The following is an 18,815-nucleotide window of genomic DNA, read 5'->3' on the forward strand; positions in this document are numbered from 1 at the left end:
TCAGATAACATCATTCGTACTTTGCGAAATTCACAAGAATTCCACGAACCGAACATCATACATCAACAAATAATGAAGTATTGATTCATAATTTCAATGTAATTAAAGAAATACTGCGTAAAAGTTATGTACTTTTTAAAGCCTTTAGGGAATATTCAATTCTAGTTTCAACCGTAAATCAAATGAGTTTAATTTAACATTAACTCATTAAATCTATGTTACATCTGAAGAAAATATACATATATATATTTTCATAAAGACTGTAATAAAATTCTTTTGTACAAAATATTAATTGTGAATTTTTTTTAACGGGTAGGTAATACCCGAGAGATATATAAATTCACAATTAATTACATTCTTCGAATATGATTCAGCAAATCATCCATTATACTCCCTACTTTCACAACAATATACATTCTTTTATAGAAATCAAAACAACCATACTCATTCAAAATTTAATTACATATTCTGATTTTGAAATCTCAAAATTCAACTTGAGATATGACCAAAATCATCACTCTTAGATCCTTACATCTTTCACAAGCTATATTTTGACTTCAAAACTGTGTTACAATATCAAATGTATGTTAACGATTACAATCTGTGTTCAAACCCTTCGAAAATTTTTGAAGACACTTCGAATGATGAGCAATCGAGATGATGATCCAACCACATGTTACCCACAGTTATGTACCCGAAAAACTCTTGAAACCAAAGTAAAAGTTTAAACAACGTATCCGCGTCAGATTCTTTGGCATTTATTAGCAAAAATAACTTTGCGATTCCTATTCAAAGTGGCCAGTTTTGTCACAGCTCTAGCAAGTCAACTTCGACTTTTCAGTCAGACTAACCTTATTATAACCTTGAGATATACACCATCGTTACCAGGGAACCTTTTACATTCCACCACATTATTAGCAGATGTACCAACAACTTCATTACCCTTTAACTTTAGCCTCTCCAAAAAGTCATTATAATTATTCATTGAAACCCCATCATTTACTCATTCGCATCTTGTAATGAGAATTGCCATACGAATCATTGGGAATTAGCAATCAGTATTTTGAAATCTCGCAGCATGTCTACACCAACAGTTATATGTGTATATATAACGTCTATCTTCTGGACTTAATTTGAATGTGAAGTTTCTGAAAAACACTCCGAACTACGAATTGGTTCTCCGAAAATGGAAAAAATGCTGACGAAGCAGCAAAAAAAAACTATAAACGACTTTAAACAGTAAAAGCTGGATGATAATGATGAAGTGTGCTGGAAAAGCGCAGAAAAAGAGAAGTTTTGGAACTGGAAAACGGATTGAGCAAAGTAGGAAGGAGGCTGTGGACAAATTACAAAGACTGAACCTGACTTCAAAGGATCCAAATGATTCAGTACCTGCTGAAGTCATTAACGAATACCTTGCTCCTGACTCTAAACTCCTGCGGACAATATTCTTCATCATCCTTTGATATTAGAAATTTTAAAATATCATCATATCTTTCATTATAAATATCCTCCATATTTCTGAAGATATTTTCTTAATTTTTCTTATTTGAAATCATTTACCTCTTCGTGCTATCTGTATTACATCATAAAAGAAACTATTTTAGTTTCTAAATTCTGAAACATTCAAGTTTAAAATAGGAATATTTTGAAGTAGTGTTGGGAACTGAAGCATGAATTAGTATAATATAATGACACTTGATCAATGTGATTATATTACAGTAAGTCATGCTGAGTTTCTAAATGGAACGTGATGATTCACAGATCATAACATCATCATGTGCCATGTTATACGACTCTTGTATTCTATTTAACCTCTAAAATATCAAGAAAATATTTCTTGATGATTCGGCCTTTTCCAAGGTATTCTAGTAATTTGACAAGTCAAGATCGTGCCATCAAAATTTCCTTCCTAGAAAACTAACAATGTTCATTCCGAAATTCATATCTGTGAATTCTGGACCATTACAAGCGGTGCTTAATCGTAAGAAGAAGAAACGAAAGGACAAAACTCCGAAATAGAAATTGGGGTATAAATTGCAGCAAATAAAAGAGAGCATTAACTGTGAATGATAATGATTATAGAAGACAGAAGCAGAGACTTTGAAATATAAGGGAACATATAAAGCCCAACGAAAAACCAGAAATTATAAACCATATATATCGATGCATATAGCAATATAAAGACACGGGAGAACTAGAAACACTATAAACCCAAGAGTATAGTAGAAGTAAATAGATTCTTCCGGCGGTAGATGAAAAAGAAGAATGACCGATATGAAAGTTACAAGTATATCGAGAATTAGAATTGGATGGAGCATATTGATGAATACTTTTAAATATGAGTTGAGGGAGAAAGAATAGAAGGTGATGAAACATGACTAGGAACTTAGAAATAAATAGATTTAACTCACACAATGGCAAAATAAGTGAATCAAACCCTCTAGTGAATAGGTTAAGTTTTTTTTGATTAATTTAGTCAAACCACAACTAAATCAAGTGTGATTAGATCAACACCTAGAGCTATTATTCACCACCTGGGTGATTTGGACTGAGAGAGAATCGGAGGAGCTCACTAGATTTGAGTGTGTGTAACAAATGAGAGGCTTAACCTAAAATGAAGAACATAAAACTTTATATACCCCTGCTGTTGACTCACCCATATGATTCATTCATCACACGTACGAGTTGGCTTCATCAGCCGTACGGGTGATCACTCACTCGTGTCTTCTCATTTAGGTTGTAATTGTGACTTAGCTCAGCATCAACCGTGCGTATGAGCCTGTCAGCCGTACTAGTGATTCTTCACTCGTACGTCTGACTAAGTCTAACATAGTCAAACATCTAATTCTCGTTCCTGCAGTTCCTGTAACCACATACAAACACGGATAGGATAATAACGAGCAATCATGGTGGCCTGTAAACTATTGTACCTGCAATGGACGTGGGTAGATGTCTAGGGACTTGCATAAAATGCATCAACAGAAGGTGTGAGTTGTAAGGAAACGAAGGAGGTGAATTTATAAGAAAATCTCCGACAGAACAATTAAAATGGACGATCGCATTTAAAGCGGATCCTAATTCCCTTGATTACTGGAGAGTCAAATCTTATTAAGAAGATTTTCTTGAAATCCCTTGAAATCTGGGAATCAATCATATCTACGTCAAATGATAAGATGAATCTACACTTACTCATTTCACTCTTATATGTTAGCTTCATTCGTACTCTTCATATAAATGGATTGTTTATCCAAATTATTCGCTGATGATAAAACTCTAATTTTCAGCCCGTACGCATCATGAAAACATACTTATTATCATTCACGACCTTTCCACTCAAATTTCGGGACAAAATTTCTTTAACGGGTAGGTACTGTGACAACCCGGAAATTTCCAACCAAATTTAAACTTTAATCTTTATATGTTTCCGACACCGGAAATTTCCAACCAAATTTAAACTTTAATCTTTATATGTTTCCGGCATGATAAGCAATATTTGTTAAGTTAAATTTCAAGAATTTTAAACTATGTTCATACATTCATTCAACCTCGACCAAGTTCCAACGATTCACGAACCATTAAACGAATATGATTATATATGTATATGTGTATATATATATATTATAACTTGAAACGTAAACAAAATATTAGATTAAATACTTTATATGATTGTATCTGTTTCAAAATGTTTATCAATGGAATTAGAAGATAAGATCAAATGATTGAATTATTAGATATATTGAATTATGATTACAAGTCTCGGTTGAAAGGCCCACGTTGATTTGAGAATTCTTTCCATTTTCACAATATTCGAAAAATGGTAAAGTGATTTATAAAAAGAACAAATTGTCAATCATTGAGAACTAGACGAAGGATAGTGGAAGATTGAATCTCATAAAGACTCAATTGATCTATTTAGTTTCAAACGTACAAAAACGTTTTCAGTTTAAAAAGAACTTTATTATTAAAACGTATATAACTTTTATAAATATCTAGAACCACTTTTGACAACTCATTACTTAACTAGTATGATAAAGATAACGATATTTATATTTTATTTTATTAAATATATATAACGATTTAAATTAATATTATATATATTTATACGCGTATTATACGTACATAGTTTTATACTTTTACTATACTTAAACTTTACCTTTACTTTATTTTTACTTTACTTTAACTTTAATAATTCACTTTAATAATTCATACTTTAATAATTCACTTTAATAATTCATACTTTAATAATTCACTTTAATAATTTATACTTTAATAATTCACTTTAATAATTCATACTTTAATAATTCACTTTAATAATTCATACTTTAATAATTCACTTTAATAATTCAAAAATCTATTATAAATAGAATTCAATAGGTTTCATTATTTCATAGAAACTTGAAAATATTTTTCTCTAAACTCTATCAATCGATTTACATATATATATGTACTCCGTATTATTTCAAGATATTATTAGTATACATAAAATATTACGACGGAGTGCTGTCCAAGTGATTTCGAAATTGTTTTTCGAGTAGGATAGGATTAAGGAAATTATGGGTTATAGCTATGGAGGTGATTGAGTATGGTTCATGGGTATGCTCGTGAGGTCAATATAGTGTTTATCATTTCCGTTGCGTCTACGTACCTTTCCTGCAATATTGAATCTCAATATTGATACGTGAGTACTCATAATTTAACTTTTACATACTAATAGTGTATCCCTGACTAGTGCTCGAGTATTTAGGATTATGCATGCTTGTACTTTTGATATTGCCCTTAGTCAAGTTAGGTTGAATAATAAATTAGTTACACTTGTGGTTGAGATAAGGTATAAGATATGCATGTCTTTGGAAAGCTAGCGAAAAATTAAGAACTTTTCCTTTAGATATCGAATGGTTTCGATGAACGGATTAGAAGTTATAATCAATTGAATTTTTGATATTTTTATTAAAAATGATTATTATTATCGTCGTTTTTATCGTCGTTCTAGTTTTATCTTATTATTATCATTATTATTATCTTTATCAATAAAAGGGATTTATCATTAAAAATTGTTATTATTATTTTTTATTTATTACTATCGTTATTATCGTTAAAGTTATAATTAGTATTATTATTATTATTATCCAATTATTATTATTATTATTATTATTATTAGTATTATTATTATTATCATTATTAATATATGTATCATTATTTAAAAATGGTTATTGTTATTGTTATTATTATTATTACTATATTATCATTAAGATAATTATAATTATTAGTTTTATCGTTAATAATGTTATAGTAACTATCATTATTAATATTAGTGTAATTAAAACAAATATTTGTAACACCTAATTATTTTGATTACTATTATTATCATTATTATGAACACGATATAAAAGACGATTAAAAGCTATTAAACGAAACGATTAGGAAATAATGAGTAAGAGTATCATGATGAAATTAAAATATTATAAGATATTGATTTAGATAAAATTATCGTTCTTATTATTTTTATCATTACTATTATTATTAAAAGTATCGTTAGTATTAAAACTATCATTTTAACAAAAATTATCATTTTAATAGAAATGTCATTGTTACTATAAAATATCATTATTATTATTATTTTAAATAGAATTATTATTTTAAAGATAATATTAAAAATTATCGTAAATATTAAAGTTATCATAATTAGAATTATCGTTTTATCATAATGTCATCTTAGTAATTATAAATATTGATATTTTTATAATAATTATTATTATTACAAAATAATACAACTTTTACTTACTATCATTATAGATATTATTTTATCAAATAAATATGTGATACAAACATATTTTACTACGTGTAATAACTTACTTTAATAATACCTATCATATTATCTTTATGATATTAAATGAACCCTATAAATTTTATTACTTAATATATATATAAGTATATTTTATTATATAAATTTAATATAAAATTTTATTTATTAATAAATAAATTATATTATTTACTCTAATAAATCTTTTAAAAATATTTAAAAATATAAAATGACGATATTTAAACTATATATTAATCATGTATAGATTTTTGGAAATTATTTTGAGTCAAATTTACTTTTGTTGACTTTTGCATATTAGTCTCGAGCATTAGGATTGTGGTACACTATGACCTGACCTAATTTGTTAGACAAATATTGACCAATACATAAATATATATAATTAATTTAGGTTCGTGAATCCGAGGCCAACTTTGCACTTGTTCAATGACGTTATATGTATTTTTACTACGAAATACAGTATGGTGAGTTTCATTTACTCCCTTTTTAAATGCTTTTGCAATATATATTTTTGGGACTGAGAATACATGCGCAACTTTTATAACTGTTTTACGAAATAGACACAAGTAATCGAAACTACATTATATGGTTGAATGATCGAAGTCGAATATGCCCCTTTTTATTTAGTCTGGTAATCTAAGAATTAGGGAACAGACACCCTAATTGACACGAACTCTAAAGATAGATCTATTGGGCCTAACAAACCCCATCCAAAGTACCGGATGCTTTAGTACTTCGAAATTTATATCATGTCCGAAGGAGGATCCTGGAATGATAGGGGATATTCTTATATGTATCTAGTTAATGTCGGTTACCAGGTGTTCACCATATGAATGATTATTTTTGTCTCTATGCATGGGACGTATATTTATGAGAACTGGAAATGAAATTCTTGTGGTCTATTAAAATGATGGAAATAAATGATTATGATAAACTAATGAACTCACCAACCTTTTGGTTGACACTTTAAAGCATGTTTATTCTCAGGTGTTAAAGAAATATTCCGCTGTGCATTTGCTCATTTTAAAGATATTACTTGGAGTCTTTCATAGCATATTTCGAAGAACGTTGCATTTGAGTCATTGAGTTCATCAAAGATTATTATTAAATCAATTTATAGTTGGATAGTGGATATTATGAAATGGTATACATGCCTGTCAATTTTCGATGTAAAGAAAGTTTGTCTTTTAAAAATGAATGCAACATTTGTAAAATGTATCATATAGAGGTCAAATACCTCGCAATGTAATCAACTATTGTGAATCGTTTATAATGTATATGAATGGGTCCTTTCAACGCTGCTTTCGGAGCTTAGGTGAAACTCCATATCGGAATAGCTGTCGGAATCCGAGGAATTCGAACTGGTTGAGGGATTCATCTCGTACAATCAGGTGAAAGATTTTCGATAAGAAATAGATTATATGATGTAGATTAGTACCCTGCAATACATAATTTACATATGCATATATAATACTAAAATCCCATAAGTTACGGAGGAATCTACGGAAGCTGTCAGGCAAAGGTAACAATAATAGATACGCTAAGATATGAATTTATCTATACACTGTCTATGCAATAGAGGCAGTAAGACATGTATAGAGACTTTAAGGATGATAAGCAAATAATTTTCGACACTAAATGATATGCAAAACTTTTGACATGCAAACACGGTAGAAGTCCAGACCCACTAATGCATCTAAACAACTATCAGTTAGACACACTAATGCAAGACCTGGTTCGCTAAGACCACCGCTCTGATACCAACTGAAAGGAACCGTTCATATACATTATAAACGATTCACAATAGTTGATTTCATCGTGAGGTACTTGACCTTTATATGATACATTTTACAAACATTGCATTCGTTTTTAAAAAGAAAAACTTTCATTACATCGAAAGTTTACGGCATGCATACCATTTCATAATATATCAAACTATAATTGACTTAATAATAATCTTGGTGAACTGAACGACTCGAATGCAACGTCTTTTGAAATATGTCATGAAGGACTCCAAGTAATATCTCTAAAATGAGCAAATGCACAGCGGAAGATTTCTTTCATACCTGAGAATAAACATGCTTTGAAGTGTCAACCAAAAGGTTGGTGAGTTCGTTAGTTTATCATAAATAATCATTTCATCATTTTAATAGACCACAAGATTTCATATTTCCATTTCTCATAAATATACGTCCCATGCATAGAGACAAAAATCATTCATATGGATTGAACACCTAGTAACTGACCTTAACAAGATGCATATAGAATATCCCCATCATTCTGGGACTCCCTTCGAACATGATAAATTCAAAGTACTAAAGCATCCGGTACTTTGGATGGGGCTTGTTGGGCCCAATAGATCTATCTTTAGGATTCGCGTCAATTAGGGTGTCTGTTCTCTAATTCTTAGATTACCAGACTAAAAAGGGGCATATTCGGTTTAATAATTCAACCATAGAATGTAGTTTTGATTACTTGTGTCTATTTCATAAAATATTTATAAAAGCAGCGCATGTATTCTCAGTCCCAAAAATATATATTGCAAAAGCATTTAGTAAAAATGGAGCAAATGAAAGTCACTATACTGTATTTTGTAGTAAAAATACATATGACGACATTGCAAAACTGAACAATGCAGGGTTGGCCTCGGATTCACGAACCTATATCAATTATATATATATATTAACACATAAAATTAATCAACTAAGTTTATAAATTTTATAATGTATTATGATTAATATCTTTATATGTAATTATATTAATACTTATAATAAGTTATATTATATATATAATATATAATTTAATTAATGTTATAATAATATATTAGTTAATATATTAAAACATGGTAGTTTGTATTATTAGTTATATTTATGTTACATGTAAAAATTATATTTTATATAAAGAATATTTGTTGTAATAATAATAATAATAATACTATTAGTAATATTAATAATACAAATAATGATAATAATAATAATGTTAAAAATAATAATTTTAATGTTAAAAATAATAATGATGATAATAATAATAATAATAATAATAATAATAATAATAATAATAATAATAATAATAATAATAATAATAATAACAACAACATTAATAATAAAGGTAATAATAATGCTACCTCAAAGGAATAGCTCTTAAAAAAATGCCCAAGTCCGGGTTTGAACCCGCAACATCCCGCTAACCCGTCCTCATCCTTAACGATTATCATTATCCATGTTATACGATCACATAACAACTTTATGATCATAAATATCATCATCATTCAAAACCTCATCATTTCCATCTTTTATCAACTTCACATGGATCATCATTATCATGACATCTCACTAATATCATCATCTTAATCTCACTCATCTAATATCAGAAACGTTTTCTCATCATTATCTATATCATAAAATCATAATCATCCTCATATGACCATCACCAAAATCATAGTCCTCATAATTATCACCAACCCTCTTGCAATCTCATCGTGTATTACTATTTTGCCTAACATCTAGGCCCAAAAAAAAAAATAATACTTCGCAGCCCAACAAAAAACCGTAATGGATTTTGGCCCAGAATAAAATAGCCACTTGATGGCCCAACAAACAAATCGACCCAACAGAAATTCATTTCCAACATGTTCAATTCACTACATGGCCCGATTTATAAATAGGTTTTACGGTCCAAAAAGAATAAAGATTATGGATGCCCAGCAAAAGTAATGCTTCTGCCCACCACACAATCAAATAAACTCATGGTATAGAATTTTAAACACATGGATCGTTATTATTAGGAACAGAAACCGAAGGAATGAAGCAACATAGTATTCGTTTTCTTTAATCAACAAATGGGTACATGTGGGGTACATGTTGGCCACACAGGGAAAAGAAAGAAGAACGTGTAATAATACTTAAAGTCACTAATTAAATTAGGAACACAAGTTGGACTAGGGGATAATTGAGGTGGGGTTATGGATTGTCGGCCAACTAGAAAAAAAAAGAAGAGATAACATGCAATATAAATTAGAAATCTAATTTTAATTGTAGTCTAAAAGGCCACTCGAAACAGGAGCAGTAATAACAGAGATCTACTAACTGTATGGGTTGCTTTTTGAAAGGACCCGTTCATATACATTATAAACGATTCTCAATAGTTGATTACATCGCGAGGTATTTAACCTCTATATGATACATTTTTCAGACATTGCATTCGTTTTTAAAAGATAAACTCTCTTTACATCGAAAATTGACACACATGCATATCATTTCATAATATCCAACTATAAATGACCTAATCTGTCATTTACTTAATAATAATCTCTATTGAACTCAACGACTTGAATGCAACGTCTTTTGAAATATGCCATAATTGACTCCAAGTAATATCTTTAAAATGAGCTAATGCACAGCAGAAGATTTCTTTCATACCTGAGAATAAACATGCTTTAAAGTGTCAACCAAAAGGTTGGTGAGTTCATTAGTTTATCATAATCATTCATTTCCATTATTTTAATAGACCACAAGAATTTCATTTACAGTTCTCATAAATATACGTCCCATGCATAGATACAAAAATCATTCATATGGTGAACACCTGGTAACCGACATTAACAAGATGCATATAAGAATATCCCCTATCATTCCGGGAAATCCTTCGGACATGATAAAAACAACATCGAAGTACTAAAGCATCCGGTACTTTGGATGGGGTTCGTTAGGCCCAATAGATCTATCTTTAGGATTCGCGTCAATTAGTAGATCGGTTTACTAATTCTTAGGTTACCAAGCAACAGAGCATATTCGGCTTCGATCATTCATCCATATAATGTAGTTTCAATTACTTGTGTCTATTTCGTAAAACATTTATAAAAATTTCGCATGTATTCTCAGTCCAAAAATATAAAGGGTAAAAAGGCAAATGAAACTCACAATACTGTATTTCGTAGTAAAAATACATATAACGTCATTGAACAAGTGCAAGGTTAGCCTCGGATTCACGAACCTAAATTTGTGTTGGTCAATATTTGTCTAACAAATTAGGTCAAGTCATAGTGTACCACAATCCTAATGCTCGAGACTAATATGCAACAGTCAACAAAAGTCAATTTGACTCAAAATGATTTTCAAAATTTATACATGATTATTATATAGTTTAAATATCGTCGTTTTATATTTTTAAACATTTTTAAAAGATTTATTAAAGTAATTAATATAATTCATTTATTAATAAATAAAACTTTATAAAAAATATACTTTTATATATCTTAAGTAATAAAATTTATAAAGTTCATAAAAATATTATGATAAATCTTATTAAGGTAATTATATTATTTGTATTACATATTTATTTGGTAAAATAATATCTATAATAATAGTAAGTAAAAGTTGTATTATTTTGTAATAATAATAATTATCATAAAAATATCAATATTTATAATTACTAAGATGACATTATGGTAAAACGATAATTCTAATTATGATAACTTTAATATTTACGATACTTTTTAATATTATTTTTAAAATAATAATTCTATTTAAAATGATAATAATAATGATATTTTATAGTAACAATGAAATTTCTATTAAAATGATAATTTTTATTAAAATGATAGTTTTAATACTAACGATACTTTTAATAATAATAGTAATAATAAAAATAATAAGAACGATAATTTTATCTAAATAAATATTTTATAATATTTTAATTTCATCATGATACTCATACTCATTATTTTCTAATCAATTTGTAAAATATCTTTTAGTCGTCTTTATATCGCATTCATAATAATGATGATAATATTAGTCATAATAGTTAGATGATACTAATATCAATTTTTAATGATAATCATACTAATAATTATTATTATAATAACATTAATGATAATACTAATAACTATTTTAATGATAGTAATAATAAAAATATTAATCATGATGATATTATTAATAATGATAATAATAATAATAATAATAATAATAATAATAATAATAATAATAATAATAATAATAATAATAATAATAATAACAATAACAATAACAATTCCTTTATTAATTATACTTATATTAAAAATGATAATGTTATTAATCATAATAATAATAATTAATAGATAAAAAAATGACGACGATAATAACGACGATAGTAATAATCATTTTTAATAATAATACAAAAATTCGATTGACTATAACTTCAAATCCGTTCATCAAAACCATTCGATATCTAAATGAAAAATTCTTAATTTTTTGCTAGCTTTCCAACGACGTGCATATCTTATACCTTATCTCAACCGCATACGTAATTAATTCAGGATTCAACATATCCTATCTAATGGCAATATCAAAAGTACAAGCATGCATAATCCTATATTCTCGAGCACTAGTCAGGGATACACTATTAGTACGTAAAAATTAAATTATGAGTACTCATGTATCAATATTGAGATTCAATATTGCAGGAAAGGTACGTTGACGTAACAGAGATGATAAACACTAGATTGACTTCACAAGCAATACTCCCGAACCATACCCATAACCTCCATAGCTATAACCCATAATTTCCTTAGCTCTATCCCGCTCGAAAAACAATTTCGAAATCACTCGGACAGTACTCCGTCGTAATATTTTATGTATACTAATAATATCTTGAAATAATACGGAGTAAATATATATATGTAAATCGATTGAGAGAGTTTAGAGAAAATATTTTCAAGTTTCTATGAAATAATGAAACCTATTGAATTCTATTTATAATAGATTTTTGAATTATTAAAGTGAATTATTAAAGTATGAATTATTAAAGTGAATTATTAAAGTATGAACTATTAAAGTGAGTTATTAAAGTATGAATTATTAAAGTAAATTATTAAAGTATGAATTATTAAAGTGAATTATTAAAGATAAAGTAAAGTAAAAATAAAGTAAAGGTAAAGTTTAAGTATAGTAAAAGTATAAAACTATGTACGTATAATACGCGTATAAATATATATAATATTAATTTAAATTGTTATATATACTTAATAAAATAAAATATAAATATCGTTATCTTTATCATACTGGTTAAGTAATGAGTTGTCAAAAGTGGTTCTAGATATTTATAAAAGTTATATACGTTTTAATAATAAAGTTCTTTTTAAACTGAGAACGTTTTTGTACGTTTGAAACTAAATCAAATAAATATGATAATTTTATTTTCCAAAACTAAATATATTTAAGAATTCTTTTGTTTAATGGTTAAAATAATGGAAATCGTTATATCATAAAACGTTTTAGAAAAGTAGAATCATATATATTCATAATAGGTTTTAAGTTTTTAAATTACAGTCTGTTGGTGAAGCATGGGATAAAGTCCAAAGGTTAAATAAACGTATGAAATCATCTTAATGAAAAATGTCGAGTTACTTAACTCGTCGATATCCAACATCTAAGTTATTTACACTCCACGTTCTTACTTATAAATCACTTTACCATTTTCCGAATGTTGTCAAAAAGAATAGATTTCTTAAATCACAGTGGACCTCATAACATAGACCCGTAATCATATCACAATGTATCTGATAAATCAGTCATTTGATATTATCTTCTAATTCCGTTGATAACTATTTGAATATATTTTGAAACAAATACATTTATATAAAGTATTATACGCCTAATACTTTGTTAATGTTTTCAAGTTATAATATATACAAATATACATATATAATCATGTTCGTTCAATTTAATGGTTCGTGAATCGTTGGAACTTGGTCGAGGTTTAAATGAATGTATGGACACAGTTTAAAATTCTTGAGATTCAACTTAACAAACTTTTCTTATCGTGTCAGAATATTATAAAGATAAAGTTTAAATTTGGTTGGAAATTTCCGGGTTGTCACAGTACCTACCCGTTAAAGAAATTTCGTCCCGAAATTTGAATGGGATGGTCATGGCTGATAATAAGTATGTTTTCATGACGTACACGAGTTGAAAATTATCAAGTAATATAGATAAAGCAATTTGATTTTTGTGAAGAGTATGAGTGAAGTTATCACAAAAGAATGAAATGAGTAAATGCACCTTCTTTTTAACCAATGACATAGTCACGGTTGGTTTCCGGAATTCAAGGAATTTAGAGAAAATCTTCGTAATAAGATTTGGTTCTTTGGTAATTAAGGAAGTTAGGATCCGCTTGATTAAATGCGATAATTTGTTTTGATTGCTCTGTCGGATATTTTACTATATATTCACCCCCTTCGTTTCCTTATTTCCACAACTCACACCTTTTATTCTTTCTCCCTCAATTCATACTTTATAGCATTCGCTAATATGCTCCATCCAGTTCCGATTCTTGATATACTCCTAACTTTCATATCTGTCATTCTTCTTTTTCATCTGCCGCCGGAAGAATCTATTTACTTCTACTATACTCTTGGTTTTATCGTGTTTTTAGTTCTCCCGTGTCTTTATATTGCTATATGCATCGATATATATGGTTTGTAATTTCTGGGTTGTTGTTGGGTTTTATATCTTCCCTTATATTTAGATGTCCTTGCTTCTGTCTTCTATAATCATTGTCATCTCCAATTAATGCTCTCTTTTATTTGCTGCGATTTATATCCCAATTTCTGTTTCGGAGTTTTGTCCTCTCGTTTCTTCTTCTTGCGAGTAAGTACCGCTTATAATGGTCCATAATTCGCAAATAAAAATTTCGGAATAAACATTGTTAATGTTCTAAGAAGGAAATCGTAATGGCACGATCTTGATTTGTCAAATTATCAGAATACCTCAGAAAAGATCGAATCATCAAGAAAATATTTTCTTGATATTTTTAGAGATTAAGTAGAATACATGAGTTGTATAACATGGCACATGATGATGTTATGATCTGTGAATCATCATGTTCCATTTAAAAACTTAGCATGACTTACTGTAATATAATCACGTTGATCAAGTGTCATTATATTATACTAACTCATGCTTCAGCTCCCAACACTACTTCAAAAGTATTTCTATTTTAAACTCGAATGTTTCAGAATTTAGAAACAAAAATAGCTTCTTTTATGATGTAATACAGATAGCGCGAAGAGGTAAATGATTTTAGATAAGAATAATTATGAAAATATCTTCAGAAATATGGAGGATATTTATAATGAAAATACGATGATATCTTAGAATTTCTAATATCAGAGGATGATGAAGAATATTGTCCGCAGGGGTTTAGAGTCAGGAGCAAGGTATTCGTTAATGACTTCAACAGGTACTGAATCATTTGGATTCTTTGAAGTCAGGTTCAGTCTTTGTGATTTGTCCACAGCCTCCTTCATACTTTGCTCAATCCGGTTTCCAGTTCCAAGACTTCTCTTTTTCTGCACTTTGCCAGCACACTTATTTATTATCATCAAACTTTTACTGTTAAAGTCTTTTATAGTTTTTGCTACTTCATCAGCATTTTTCCATTTTTGGAGAACCAATTCGTAGTTCAGAGTGTTTTTCAGAAACTTCACATTCAAATTAAGTCCAGAAGATAGACGTTATATATACACATATAACTATTGGTGTAGACATACTGCGAGATTTCAAAATACTGATTGGTAATTCTCGTTGATTCGTATGGCAATTCTCGTTACAAGATGTGAATGATTAAATGATGGGGTTGTAGTGACCCGAACTTTTCCATGTTTATATATATTAATTGAGATTGATATTTACATGATTAAATGTTTCCAACATGTTAAGCAATCAAACTTGTTAAGACTTGATTAATTGAAATATGTTTCATATAGACAATTGACCACCCAAGTTGACCGGTGATTCACGAACGTTAAAACTTGTAAAAACTATATGATGACATATATATGGATATATATATAGTTAACATGATACTATGATAAGTAAATATATCATTAAGTATATTAACAATGAACTACATATGTAAAAACAAGACTACTAACTTAATGATTTTTAAACGAGACATATATGTAACGATTATCGTTGTAAAGACATTTAATGTATATATATCATATTAAGAGATATTCATACATGATAATATCATGATAATATAATAATTTAAAATCTCATTTGATATTATAAACATTGGGTTAACAACATTTAACAAGATCGTTAACCTAAAGGTTTCAAACCAACACTTACATGTAACGACTAACGATGACTTAACGACTCAGTTAAAATGTATATACATGTAGTGTTTTAATATGTATTTATACACTTTTGAAAGACTTCAATACACTTATCAAAATACTTCTACTTAACAAAAATGCTTACAATTACGTCCTCGTTCAGTTTCATCAACAATTCTACTCGTATGCACCCGTATTCGTACTCGTACAATACACAGCTTTTAGATGTATGTACTATTGGTATATACACTCCAATGATCAGCTCTTAGCAGCCCATGTGAGTCACCTAACACATGTGGGAACCATCATTTGGCAACTAGCATGAAATATCTCATAAAATTACAAAAATATGAGTAATCATTCATGACTTATTTACATGAAAACAAAATTACATATCCTTTATATCTAATCCATACACCAACGACCAAAAACACCTAAAAACACTTTCATTCTTCAATTTTCTTCATCTAATTGATCTCTCTCAAGTTCTATCTTCAAGTTCTAAGTGTTCTTCATAAATTCCAAAAGTTCTAGTTTCATAAAATCAAGAATACTTTCAAGTTTGCTAGCTCACTTCCAATCTTGTAAGGTGATCATCCAACCTCAAGAAATCTTTGTTTCTTACAGTAGGTTATCATTCTAATACAAGGTAATAATCATATTCAAACTTTGGTTCAATTTCTATAACTATAACAATCTTATTTCAAGTGATGATCTTACTTGAACTTGTTTTCGTGTCATGATTCTGCTTCAAGAACTTCGAGCCATCCAAGGATCCATTGAAGCTAGATCCATTTTTCTCTTTTCCAGTAGGTTTATCCAAGGAACTTAAGGTAGTAATGATGTTCATAACATCATTCGATTCATACATATAAAGCTATCTTATTCGAAGGTTTAAACTTGTAATCACTAGAACATAGTTTAGTTAATTCTAAACTTGTTCGCAAACAAAAGTTAATCCTTCTAACTTGACTTTTAAAATCAACTAAACACATGTTCTATATCTATATGATATGCTAACTTAATGATTTAAAACCAGGAAACACGAAAAACACCGTAAAACCGGATTTACGCCGTCGTAGTAACACCGCGGGCTGTTTTGGGTTAGTTAATTAAAAACTATGATAAACTTTGATTTAAAAGTTGTTATTCTGAGAAAATGATTTTTATTATGAACATGAAACTATATCCAAAACTTATGGTTAAACTCAAAGTGGAAGTATGTTTTCTAAAATGGTCATCTAGACGTCGTTCTTTCGACTGAAATGACTACCTTTACAAAAACGACTTGTAACTTATTTTTCTGACTACAAACCTATACTTTTTCTATTTAGATTCATAAAATAGAGTTCAATATGAAACCATAGTAATTTGATTCACTCAAAACGGATTTAAAATGAAGAAGTTATGGGTAAAACAAGATTGGATAATTTTTCTCATTTTAGCTACGTGAAAATTGGTAACAAATCTATTCCAACCATAACTTAACCAACTTGTATTGTATGTTATGTAATCTTGAGATACCATAGACACGTATACAATGTTTCGACCTATCATGTCGACACATCTATATATATTTCGGAACAACCATAGACACTCTATATGTGAATGTTGGAGTTAGCTATACAGGGTTGAGGTTGATTCCAAAATATATATAGTTTGAGTTGTGATCAATACTGAGATACGTATACACTGGGTCGTGGATTGATTCAAGATAATATTTATCGATTTATTTCTGTACATCTAACTGTGGACAACTAGTTGTAGGTTACTAACGAGGACAGCTGACTTAATAAACTTAAAACATCAAAATATATTAAAAGTGTTGCAAATATATTTTGAACATACTTTGATATATATGTATTATTGTTATAGGTTCGTGAATCAACCAGTGGCCAAGTCTTACTTCCCGACGAAGTAAAAATCTGTGAAAGTGAGTTATAGTCCCACTTTTAAAATCTAATATTTTTGAGATGAGAATACATGCAGGTTTTATAAATGATTTACAAAATAGACACAAGTACGTGAAACTACATTCTATGGTTGAATTATCGAAATCGAATATGCCCCTTTTTATTAAGTCTGGTAATCTAAGAATTAGGGAACAGACACCCTAATTGACGCGAATCCTAAAGATAGATCTATTGGGCCTAACAAACCCCATCCAAAGTACCGGATGCTTTAGTACTTCGAAATTTATATCATATCCGAAGGGTGTCCCGGAATGATGGGGATATTCTTATATATGCATCTTGTTAATGTCGGTTACCAGGTGTTCACCATATGAATGATTTTTATCTCTATGTATGGGATGTGTATTGAAATATGAAATCTTGTGGTCTATTATTATGATTTGATATATATAGGTTAAACCTATAACTCACCAACATTTTTGTTGACGTTTTAAGCATGTTTATTCTCAGGTGATTATTAAGAGCTTCCGATGTCGCATACTTAAATAAGGACGAGATTTGGAGTCCATGCTTGTATGATATTGTGTAAAAACTGCATTCAAGAAACTTATTTTGTTGTAACATATTTGTATTGTAAACCATTATGTAATGGTCATGTGTAAACAGGATATTTTAGATTATCATTATTTGATAATCTACGTAAAGCTTTTAAACCTTTATTGATGAAATAAAGGTTATGGTTTGTTTTAAAAATGAATGCAGTCTTTGAAAAACGTCTCATATAGAGGTCAAAACCTCGCAACGAAATCAATTAATATGGAACATTTTTAATCAATAAGAACGGGACATTTCAGTTGGTTTCCGAGCGTTGGTCATAGAGAACCAGAATTTTGCATTAGTGTGTCTTATCGAGTTTGTTATGATGCATTAGTGAGTCTGGACTTCGACCGTGTTTACTTGAAAAATGATTGCTTAACAAATTTTG

Source organism: Rutidosis leptorrhynchoides, chromosome 2 (genome assembly GCF_046630445.1).
Source record: "Rutidosis leptorrhynchoides isolate AG116_Rl617_1_P2 chromosome 2, CSIRO_AGI_Rlap_v1, whole genome shotgun sequence".
Taxonomy (NCBI): Eukaryota; Viridiplantae; Streptophyta; class Magnoliopsida; order Asterales; family Asteraceae; genus Rutidosis; species Rutidosis leptorrhynchoides.